This window comes from Schistocerca gregaria, chromosome 3 (genome assembly GCF_023897955.1).
Source record: "Schistocerca gregaria isolate iqSchGreg1 chromosome 3, iqSchGreg1.2, whole genome shotgun sequence".
NCBI lineage: Eukaryota > Metazoa > Arthropoda > Insecta > Orthoptera > Acrididae > Schistocerca > Schistocerca gregaria.
This window is the reverse complement of record NC_064922.1, coordinates 743,561,310-743,574,063: the sequence shown is the minus strand read 5'-3', so window position 1 is coordinate 743,574,063 and position 12,754 is coordinate 743,561,310.

Below are 12,754 nucleotides of genomic sequence, written 5' to 3'. Positions count from 1 at the left end.
GGAAGACTTCGAGGAGCGTGCATTGGAGTCGGCGCCATTGAAACCTGCCTGTTTTTTCAGATACGTTGACGATACTTTTGTTGTTTGGCCGCATGGCAGGGAGAATTTGAATGCTTTTTTAGAACATCTAAACTCGATCCACCCCAACATTCGTTTTACCATGGAGGTGGAAGAGGATGGTTGCCTTCCCTTTCTTGACGTTTTGGTTAGGAGGAAGGTGGATGGATCGTTGGGACATGCAGTTTATAGGAAGCGTACTCACACTGACTTGTATCTGCAGGCGGACAGTTGTCATCATCCGGCCCAACGTGAAGGGGTACTTTGTACCCTGGTACACAGGGCACATGTCATCTCTGACGTTGAGACTTTGCCTGCTGAGCTGGCCCATCTTGAGGCTACCTTCCACCACAATGGGTATAGTGAAAGACAGATTGAACGGGCGTTGCGATATCAACCAACTGTGCGCCAGGTGACTGATGATAATTCTCAGTTGACTCCTAAATCTATTGCCTTTTTGCCCTACATAGGAAGCACTTCAAACAAGATAGGTCGTATTTTACGGAAATACAATGTGAAATGTGTTTTCCGACCTCCATCTAAGATTAAAGCGCTTTTGGGGTCTGTTAAGGATGATCTTGGTTTACGTAAGGCAGGTGTTTATCGCATTCCTTGTAGCTGTGGCATGGCATACATTGGTCAGACCATCAGGACCGTGGAGGACCGGTGTATTGAACATAAACGGCACACGCGACTACAGCAGCCTAGCAAATCTGCTATTGTCGAACATTGTTTGGACACTGGTCACCCCATGTGGTATAATAATACCGAGATATTAGCATGCACGTCCGGCTATTGGGGTAGTGTGATTAAGGAGTCTGTTGAAATTAAATTGGCTAGCAACCTTGTGAATAGGGATGGAGGCTTTTGTTTAAACTCGGCCTGGAATCCTGCTCTTTCACTTGTTAAAAAACATAGGGACAGAGTTAACGTTTCCTCAACTACCAGTCCATAGTTTCTTACTATCGATAGCTCTGACTTCGTTCATCTTTGGTGGCTTTTGTTTAGGTGTGTGTTATCTTTTCTGTTAGACTCGCAGAACTGAGCTCTCGTGTTTTCTGCACTTCGTCTGGTCGTTGCAGTTAAGCCTTGAAAATGGCGGAGGGTGCATCCGCCGAAATATCGGCAGTTGTCGAAAATTCAACCTGGCTGAATGCCCGTAAGTACTTTGAAAATAGCTCAAAGCGTTTATGCGAGGTTAATTTTTATTTAAGTAACATTGTTATTACGTTGCGCTGGTATTACTTTTGTTACTTTTACTGTACAGTTATTATTAAAACGCAATACACGCTCTTCGGCGTCGTGATGGCCATGATACACCTGATTTTTGATATGGCCTTTCGATTACTATAAAATATAGTATTCTGAGGTAGCTGTAGTCTGCCGCAATGCAAAGACCGCCAACTTTGAGTCTCCACTCTTTAGTGCCAGAACTGCCCGTTTCACCCTACTTCCAGTACCCTGGGTAAAACATTCAAACAGATCCCTTCCTGTCATTCAACGCGCTGCCTTTGGCCTCCCCCAGCCGGGCCAACACTTGTGTTGATAAGTTAAGAATTCTGACAGATCGCCAAAGGCGACGTTACCTTACACACCTCCACTTTCTATGGCACTTACTATGCTAACTGACATACACTCAAGCACCAAAGAAACTCGTATAGCCATGCGTATTCAAATACACAGATATGTAAATAGGCAGAAGACTGTACAACCCCTATATAACACAACAAGTGTCTGGCGCAGTTAGATCGATTACTGCTACTACAAAAAAAAAGGCTCTGAGCACTATGGGACTTAACTTCTGAGGTCATCAGTCCCCTAGAACTTAGAACTACTTTAACCTAACTGACCTATGTACATTACACACAACCATGCCCGAGGCAGGATTCGAATCTGCGACCGTAGCGTTCTTGTGGTTCCAGAATGCAGCGCCTAGAACCGCTCGGTCACCCCGGCCGGCTACTGCTGCTACAACGGCACGGTATCAACATTTTAAGCGAGTTTGAAAGTGGTATTATAGTCGATGCACGAGCGATGGACACAGCATCTCCAAGGTAGCGATGAAGTAGGGGTTTTCCATTACGATCATTTTACGAATATGCCGTGAATATCAGGAATCTGATAAAACATCAAATCTCCGGCATCTCTTCGGCCGGAAAAATATCCTCCAAGAACGGCACCAACAACGACTGTAGATAATCGTTCAACGTGACAGAAGAGCAGCCCTTCGGCAAATTGCTGCAGTTTTCAGTGCTGGGCCAGCAACAAGTGTCAGCTTGCGAACCATTCAACGAAACATCATCAATATGGTCTTTCGGAGCCGATATCAGACTCTTGTACTCTCGATGACAGCACAACACTAGGCTTTCCGCCTCGCCTAGGCCTGTAAACACCGACATTAGACTGCTGATGCCTGGAAAATGTTGCCTGCTCGGACGAGTCTCGTTTCAAATTGTATCGAGCGGATTGACGTGTACAGGTATGGAAATAATCTTGTGACTCCATGGACCCTGCAAGTCAGCAGGTGCTGTTCAAGCTTGTGGAGGTTCTAAAATGGTATGGGGCGTGTGCAGTTGGAGTGATTTGGGATCCCTGATACGTCTTTATTTGACTCTGAGAGATACGTACGTAAGCACTCTATCTGATCTCCCGCATCCATTCATATCCATTGTGCATTACGACGGACTTGGGCAATTCCAGCAGGACAGTGCAACACCCCACACGTCGCGAGTTGCTACAGAGTGACTCCAGAAACACTCTTCTGAGTCTGAACACTTCCGTTGCCCACCAGACTGCCCAGACATGAGCATTATTGTGAATATCTGGACTGCCTTGTGACGTGCTCTTACGGATTGATGGACAGCCCTGCAGGACTCATGGTATCAGTCCCGCCCAGCACTACTTCGGTTATTAGTCGAGTCCATGCCGCGTCAAGGTTGCGGCACTTCTGCGTCCTCGCGGGGGACCTCCACCATATTAGCCAGGTGTACCTGCGTCTTTGACTCTTCAGTATATAAAGCAGCACCAAAATCTTACATTATTTTATTATTTATTCTGTTCAATCCCCAGGTATCATATCCTTATACCTCCAAGTTTTAATTTTTTCTCGGGCACTGATGCACTTGAAGCTTTACTGACTGTGCTATCATGTACGATATACATCGCGCTTCTCGTAGCTCACTTGCTCGTCCTTCTGCCGAGCCCTCGAGGTGGTAGCACTGATTGCAAACTTCGAATTCTGCAACTACACAAAATGTTTTTTTATTAGAAGTGTATTCACATGCCAAATAACTAAAAGTGTATAAATATTCCTCAGTTATAGCTAACAATAAATTAATGTTACTACTTTAAAGTTTGGGAATACGCATACATAAAAAAGTTTTGCATTACGTCGATTCCGAGAGTTCCGGAAGCTGTACAGAAAATTGGACACCACTTCGACGACTTGCGCTTCGATGGGGATGAAATGATGATGATTAGGACAACACAACACCCAGTCGCTGAGGGGAGAAAATCTCCGACCCAGCCGGGAATCGAACGCGGCCCCTTAGGATTGACATTCTGTCGCACTGAACTCTCAGCTACCGGGGTCGGACATTGGAATAGAGATCAATATAAACATCATTTCCGCCCTTTTAATTGCTCATCAGAAGCACACATTGTACGTTCTACCACCATATAGCGAGACCTTCAGATGTGGTGGTCCAGATTGATGCACGTAGCGGTACCTCTAACACCCAGTAGCACGTCCTCTTCCATTGATGCTTACCTCTATTCGTCGTGGCATATTATCCACAAGTTCATCAAGGCATTGTTGGTCCAGATTGTCCCACTCCTCAACGGCGATTCGGCATAGATCCCTCAGAGTTTTTGGTAGGTCACGTCGTCCAAAAATAGCCCTTTTCAATCTATTCCAGACATGTTCGATTGGGTTCAAATCTGGGGAACATGCCAGCCACTCTAGTTGAGCGATGTAGTTATCCTGAAGGAAGTCATTCACAAAATGCACACGATGGGGGCGCAAATTGTCGTCCATGAAGACGAATGCCTCTCCAATATGCTGCCGATATGGTTGCACTATCGGTCGGAGGATGATATTCAGGTACTGTACAGCCGCTACGGACTCTTCCATGATCACCAGCGACGTACGTCGGCCCCAAATAATGCCACTCCAAAACATCAGGGAACCTCCACCTTGCTGCACTCGCTGGACAGTGTGTCTAAGGCGTTCAGCCTGACCGGGTTGCCTCCAAACACGTATGCGACGATTGTCTGGTTGAAGACATATGTGACACTCATCGGTGAAGAGAAAGTGATTCCACTCTTGAGCGGTCCATTCGGCATGTTGTTGGACCCATCTGTACCGCGCTGCATAGTGTCGTGGTTGCAAATACGGACCTCGCCATGGACATCGGGAGTGAAGTTGCAAATCATGCAGCCTATTGCGCACAGATTGAGTCGTAACTTAGCGTCCTGTGGACGCACGAAAGGCATTATTCAACATGGTGGCGTTGCTGTCAAGGGTCCTCCGAGCAATAATACGTAGGTAGCGGTCATCCACCGCCGTAGTAGGCTTGGGCGGCCTGAGCGAGGCATGTCATCGATATTTCCTGTCTCTCTCTCTATCTCCTCCATGTCCGCACAACGTCACTTAGATTCAGGTTCAGGCGCCTTGACATTTCCGTTGTTGAGAGCCCTTCGTGGCACAAAGTCCACAATGCCGACGCGATCGATCCGCGGTACTGACCGTCTAGGCATGGTTGAATTACAGGCAACACGAGCCGTGTTCCTCCTTCCTGGTGGCATGACTGGAACTGATCGGCTCTCGTATCGCCTCCGTCTGAAAGGCGCTGATCATGCATGTTTGTTTACATCTTTGGGCGGGTTTAGTTACATCTCTGAACATTCAAAGGGACTGTGTTAGTAATACAATACCAGATTCAACGTCCATCTGTAGGAGTTCTGGGAACTGGGGTGATGGAAAACTTTTTTTTTGTGTGTATATGACACCTAAGGCTCAATACCAACTTCGTTTACATCAGAGGAAGTGGTTTTTTTGTTTCTTTTTTTAGTTTGATTAGAATGCTTCACAACCATGTTATAACAGCTCAAAATGTCTAGCAGAAGGCTTCAGAGGTTTTAGCTTTGTATCGTGTGAGCAGTGGAAAGTGTGCCTTTGCTTCATTACTGACAGAAAGTTCTTCCTACATTCCAAAAATGGTTCAGATGGCTCTGAGCACTATGGGACTTAACTGCTGTGGTCATCAGTCCCCTAGAACTTATAACTATTTAAATCTAACTAAATACATCACACACGTCCATGCCCGAGGCAGGATTCGAACCTGCGACCGTAGAGGTCACGCAGTTCCAGACTGTAGCGCCTGGAACCGCTCGGCCACTTCGGCCGGCTCACACATTATACAAAAAATAAAATTAAGTTTGGACAAGCAATGTTAGCTCGGTAGTGATCCGACTGGTAATACCAAGAAAAGCAAAAACCCTTTGAAAAATTTTTCCGTGATAATTTTGTTGAAGTATTCTGAATTGTCTATTTAAAATTGTTGTGAGTTTTGATGCCACGTGCGTATTTTGAACTATCTTGAAATCCACAGTAAATATAAGGAATATGTATAATGTATACGATTTTTTTCTTGTAATAAAGCAACATGAAACCGCAAAGTTACGTGCATAAATCTCTTGCTTATGTCCTGAAGTATTATACATGATACTACCTACAAAAAAAATTCACTACTGTTTCAAATTTGTTTTGAGGGTCATTCATTGTTAACTAGCATTAGCACAAATTCATTAACACAACATTATCCAACTCGTACTTTTATTATGTGCTAGGGACTGAAGAGGATGTCATACGGTATCTTCTATTTATGCCAGAACACAGTCATCACACAAAAGTCATGAAATGAAAGCAAATGAGGGAGAAAAACAGTGAACACAAATATAAAAATAAAGTATGTAATTTTAAAAGTTTTTCAGCCTTTGTTGCGTGCCATTGAACGTTTTTAAATATTTGCTTCTGTTTTTGTTTCTTTTGTTTGCAATAACGTGTACAAGTAGCTTTAACATTATCGAGATCGGTGTCTTAAACAATTCTTAACAATTTAAACGTGGTTGTGTATCACACGCACAGGCTTTCACTTCCCTGTAGCTGCGTTTTGAAGTTGGCTGCAGCACAGCTTGTCGTCCAGACGCTCACATCGAGTTTATGGCTCCGCCAGCCGACCCGTTTGCCCACATATATGCAGATTCCCAACTCACCGTCAGGAAGGCTGACTTTTTGCTGTCAAAACACAACTTTGTGTAGTTTTCCATAACACCTCAATGTAGTGGATCCCCATAGTTCCAGTACTGACCACCGCACACAGAAAAATCGGTACAAGGTGCAAGATTTAACGAATCACACTCGAAATGAAATCAGATTTTCTCCTTCCGTTTCACTCCCGCTTCCACTAGAAAGCATGACCTTCCTGCTAACCGAATACACATAAATCTCAGCAAGTATCGAGTGCGAATAAATTTCACTGTCGCTGCTTATGATCATAAATTTAAATTGAGAGCTCCACATCACACTCTGCCCACCAAGTTCACTCAAGGCTGAGGTGTCCAAACAATACAAACGTTCGTAAATGTACTCCAGTAATAGTAGCTATTTCTACTCCATGCAGTAAGTTTTACCCTTGTGATTAAAACACTGCAGAATTACCATGTTAAAAATTAACTAATTTTCTGTGCGTACCATATACATACATAAACAAGTCCGTTGAAAAAAAACGCATAATAAAAACTAATCCTAATAACTCAACGAAATAATTATAAAATGATTCGCAAAATATTTTTTACACTGAAATTATTTAAACTTTTCTGTCATAAAAACGTACCGTCACTTCTGGCCTCCACAGAAAAGAATTTGTGCCTTCGATCTTCGACCTCCACGGAACAAAATGCGTCTCCTTTGCTATTAGTTTGTTATTACACAATGCAGTATGTTATTGCTCAACTTTAGTATGTAATTCTAGGATAGTAAAAGCACTTACATCACAAGAAATCGTACATACTTCGCGCCAGATTACGTCAATTTATTGAAACACGTATCGTTGAAATATGAATACTAAATAAGTTCCTCCCGCCATAGAACTGCAGTAATTGTACTTTCTATAAGTGGCATTAAATTTTAATTTCCGTTTCTTTCCTTCTTGCTCGAATTTGGGGCATTTTTTCTCAAAATTCAGTGCTATCTAACATTTTCTAAGAGAATCGGTACCTAATACAACGTCCTTCACTAAACCACAGACAATGAAACAACTCATACTAAAATAATATCCACCACGTTTAAATCCTAGTAACATCTAATTCCGTATATGCTTAGTCAACCTGTAACAATTATCATTTTTGTTCGAGTGACTGGAAAAATTAGTAGTCTCTGATCTTTAATCCTTAGTACAAAATTCTCAGAGAACACCGAAACTTTACTTCCTTAATCAAGAAGTGCCGATGCTTTCTCATTATAGACTGTACATTTTCAGGTACTTACCTCTCCAAACGTTTTTCAATTACTAAATCATTTTCAGTTTCCCTTCCTTTCTCTTCCCCTGCGTGGTACGCACTCCAAATGCAGAAAAGTCAGCATCAATGTCGCCACTATGCAATTCATCAAAATCTTCTTTCACACTGGTTTCATCTTTTCTTCACTTAAGTTCCCTTGCCACTTCATTATATTACCACCAAAAGGAGTAAAAAATGTGTGCATTAAAGAGCATATCCTGCAGTCTACCACACTATGTTCATATGCATCTTTCAGCATCCAGTCAAAATTGTGTTTGTCAAGAGCCATCGGCTCACCTCTCCCTATAGAAATAAATCCATCGATTCCCTTCTCCGAAATATCTATCACGGTAGTTCAACATCCTCATACAGAACTCATCAACTAAATCACCATCCCCATCTGCTCCAGTCAATAATTCACTTATCTTCGCCGATACTACGTAAGTTTTATCTCCCGGTAATGGGTTCATTATAAAGCTGGTTTCGCCGCCATCCCCCACCAATCTACTTTCAACTACGTTACTAATGTTGTTGCAACTAAATCGCGCGCCATTGGAATTCTCCATACACTTGATCTCATTCGGAATTTTACATCTAACATTAATCTTTGCCATCATTTCCTTCCCCCGAATTGAATAAAAAGTCCAGGCTCTTATTCTCATTACCTAAATTAAAATCGCATTCCGTTATCTTCAGTGCACTCTCTCTTTTGCTGCGACATTTCCATCAACCTTAAAGTTCATAAGAAGATAAAATAGCATCCATTTCACATACTTGTGCCTTCTCCATCGCATGCTTGTGCCCTTAGCAGTTCTTCCATCCTCTCTCTCAGTTTTGTCGCTGTTTGATCCTTCCATCATCAGACTTCAGATGCGGTGCGTCCTGGTTTTGTGATGTCCTATTTCGATTTTGCGGTCCCTCGAATCTTCGATTTCGATAATGAGCACTATTTGAAAATGGTTATTACTATGACGCCATAGAAAATTAATACATTATAATTGCGCTGAAAATTATTACTATTATGGTCGCGACTTTCGTAGTCATTCTGATGCGTATTTTGATTGATATTCCCCAGGACGTTATGAAAATTCTGTGGCTTACATCATAGTGCCTGCTCCACTTTCTCTAGAAAATCTAAAAATTTGTCCATCAAGTTTGTTAGATTATGCACAAGATCCAACTATAAATGATCTGGTAATAGTCGTTTCAGCATTATAATCTTAGTCGAGTAACCGAACGGTCAATTTATGTGCATCTATTTCCCCAGTTCTCACACACAAAATTCCCTCATTGACAGACCATCATTTCTGTAGCTGCCTCTGTTTAAAAATTCGTTTTGAAGCCATGTTTGCTTCGCCACTCCCCAGAACTACTTAGAAAATAAATTCCCAATATTTCGTAATCTGTAAACGAATCTTTTATAAGGTTTGCCCAGGAATGAGCTTTTCCTTCTAAATTCCGTTCTACGAACTTAATTTTCGATTCATCCAACACGCCTGGCACAAATACAGTTCTGTAAACAGCCACAAAATTAACTAGCTGGTATCTCCTGCAGTCTGCGAACTCTTTACACTTGATGCACAAAAACACGGTATTACAACTCCGGTAGCACACCAACAAGTTGCCAAAGAATTTAATTTAGTGCGCACATACTTAATTTGCTGTTTTCGCTGAATGCTTCGCCAGTCATTTCCGGTTCAAAATTCTTTTTGATTTTTACAATTTCATCCTAGCGTCCGTTAATTTTTACCAGTAAATCTCTTATTACCTTTCCCGATTCCTCTTCGAGCATAATTTGCCCTGTTACTAAGCTTGTTCTGTACCTCAAAGATTTTATCTCCCAGAAACTTCTCTAGAGTATCGACACAGTCGCTGACATGCCCAGTTTCTATCGAAACCTTTCCTATTTCTACTTTTAAATTTCCCAACTTCTACTCTTTCATTTCTGCAGTATGAGACCTACCTTTCCCAATCTCAGCTTTTATGCTTCTGAAATCAGATTTCAAGACAACCCGTACTAGATTTTACATTCAGAAAATGGATTTTAATTAATATCTTACACACTCAGTCTTAATTTTTACGACCTCAATATCAGCGGCTTAAGTCGGAAGAGCTTGCAGTGCTATAGTGCTGTCAGACCTCCTACAGTGTGATTTAGGCCTCTTGGGACTGCTAATATTATCTAAACCACATAGACTCCTTGACTGTTTAATGACCGCTTCTAAGGAGTCGGTTCTGCACTTTAATCTGTTAGCCTCCTTCCGACCTACCAAGCCGTTCGCCGGCGGCCACCAGCATCTCCTTCCTTCTTCCTCATGCCAACAGTTTTCTCCTGTTCCAGTTTGCAACCTGATACCTGTGCTGCTGCTCCGCCTGCCCAAGAAGCGAGATCATTATGGGATGTCTCCCTCCTCTTTTTAATCAGACAAAGTGATAGATACTAGTAGGGTAACGGGGTACTGCAGTACTACTGATATCAAATTGATATGCATATTGATTACATTGTGACAGCTTATTGATTTATGATGTTAACCTATTGTTCTGATAAGTACTTCATGACCCTTTAGGTTGATTTACGGCACCCTGGGGATAATCCATATTGCTGAGAAAGCCCCCCCCCTCCCCAGCTCTCCCTCTCTCCCTCCACCACAATGACACCTGTAGGAAACCCCCTCGCCGATACGAGCACATCTTTGATACCGAATTAATTGACTAATTAATTAAATAATGAATACGTTAATCACTTCTCCCCTTTCTGGAAAATCTCTCAGCCCTCCCCTCCCATCCCCTCACTCCCCTTCCACTCCCCCACCTGGAAATTGGTGGCAAAAGTCTCGGCCTGCGCTGGAGAGAAAGGATCTCACGACAAGATATTCAGATCAACGTCGATTACGTAGCAGAGGATATACTGTTTACTTATAAAATTCGGAGTAGGTATTAAAATCCATGGAGAAGAAATAAAAACTTTGAGGTTCGCCGATGACATTGTAATTCTGTCAGAGACAGCAAAGGACTTGGAAGAGCAGTTGAACGGAATGGATAGTGTCTTGAAAGGAGGATATAAGATGAACATCCACAAAAGCAAAACGAGGATAATCGAATTACCCGAATTAAGTCGGAAGATGCTGAGGGAATTAGATTAGGAAATGAGTCACTTAAAGTAGTAAAGGAGTTTTGCTATTTGAGGAGCAAAATAGCTGATGATGGTCGAAGTAGAGAGGATATAAAATGTAGACTGGCAATGGCAAGGAAAGCGCTTCTGAAGAAGAGAAATTTGTTAACATCGAGTATAGATTTAAGTGTCAGGAAATCGTTTCTGAAAGTATTTGTATGGAGCGTAGCTATGTATGGAAGTGAAACATGGACGATAACTAGTTTGGACAAGAAGAGAATAGAAGCTTTCGAAATGTGGTGCTACAGAAGAATGCTGAAGATTAGTTGGGTAGATCATATAACTAATGAGGAGGTATTAAATAGGACTGGGGACGAGAAAAGTTTGTGGCACAACTTGACTGGAAGAAGGGATCGATTGGTAGGACATGTTCTGAGGCATCAAGGTATCACAAATTTAGTACTGGAGGGCAGCGTGGAGAGTCAAAATCGTAGAGGGAGACCAAGAGATGAATACACTAAGCAGATTTAGAAGGATGTAGATTGCAGTAGGTACTGGGAGGTGAAGCAGCTCGAACAGGATAGAGTAGCATGGAGCGCTGCATCAAACCAGTCTCAGGACTGAAGACCACAACAAACATACGAGGGTCAGTCAAAAAGTAATGCCTCCTATTTTTTTTCTACGTTTAATTGTCAGGAAATTTAAATGCAATTACATAGGTTGAAAACCACAACATTGAGGATCATTTTGTCATTTTTCAATGTAATCTCCGCCCATCTCTACAGTTTTGGTCCATCTTTGAACAAGGGCATGTATCCCAGCACGGTAAAAATCACAGCTCTGCTTCCTAAGCCATTGACGCACGGATGTTTTGACGGCCTCCTCATCTTCAAAATGAATCCCACGATGAGCTTCTTTTAGTGGCCCGAACAGATGGAAGTCTGATGGTGCCAGGTCAGGGCTGTATGGGGGATGAGGCAAAACTTCCCCTCCAATTTTGACAATCTCGTCAGAGGTGTGACGACTGGTGTGTGGTCTTGCATTGTCATGCAAAAGAAGAACATCTGCCATTGATTTTGTTGGGCGAACTCGCTGAAGACGTGCTTTAAGTTTTCTGAGGGTTGTGACGTATTGAACAGAATTTATTGTGCATCCCTGCTCCAAAAAATCAACCAGAATCACACCCTCTGTATCCCAGAAAACTGTTGCCATAACTTTCCCTGCCAATCGCACAGTTTTGAATTTTTTGTTCCTCGGCGAGCTTGTGTGACGCCACTCCATTGACTGCCTCTTTGATTCGGGTTCAAAAAAATGCACCCATGTTTCGTCCCCGGTCACAATTTTTTTCAGAAACTCATCTCCCTCCAAACGGAAGCGCTGCAAGTGTTGGGAGGCTATTGTTTTCCTTGCCTCTTTATTCTGATCGGTTAACATTCTTGGAACCCACCGTGCACAAACTTTTGAGTACCCCAATTGTTTAATAATCGTGATCACACTGCCTTTACTAAGAGAAATAATGCGACACACTTCATCTGCAGTCACCCGACGGTCACCACGAATGATGTCATCAACTTGCTGAATGTTGTGTGGAGTCACTGCACTCACCGGCCTGCCGCTCCGCTTTTCGTCAGTCAACGGTGTTTGCCCTTCAGCTTCCTTACAACGACGAACCCATCGTCTAACAGTGCTGAAATCCACTGTCACAACACCATACACCTTCTTCAGTATTTCATGAATGCGTATGGGCGTTTCACCTTCTGCATTCAAGAATTCAATCACACAACGCTGTCTCAAACGAACATCGATGTCGGCCATCTTACAAACTTCTGCTGTGCTGCCACCTGTTGACACAGAAAGTTACTACTGCAGTGGATTGCAGAAGAAGGTTTGAGGAATGGCGCCAAATTCAAATTTTTCACTTAACTTAATTTTTTTAAGTAGAAAAAAAATGGGAGGCATTACTTTTTGACCGACCCTCGTAAAATTCACTTTGCATGGATTGAATCTCTCTTTTATTTGGTGGAA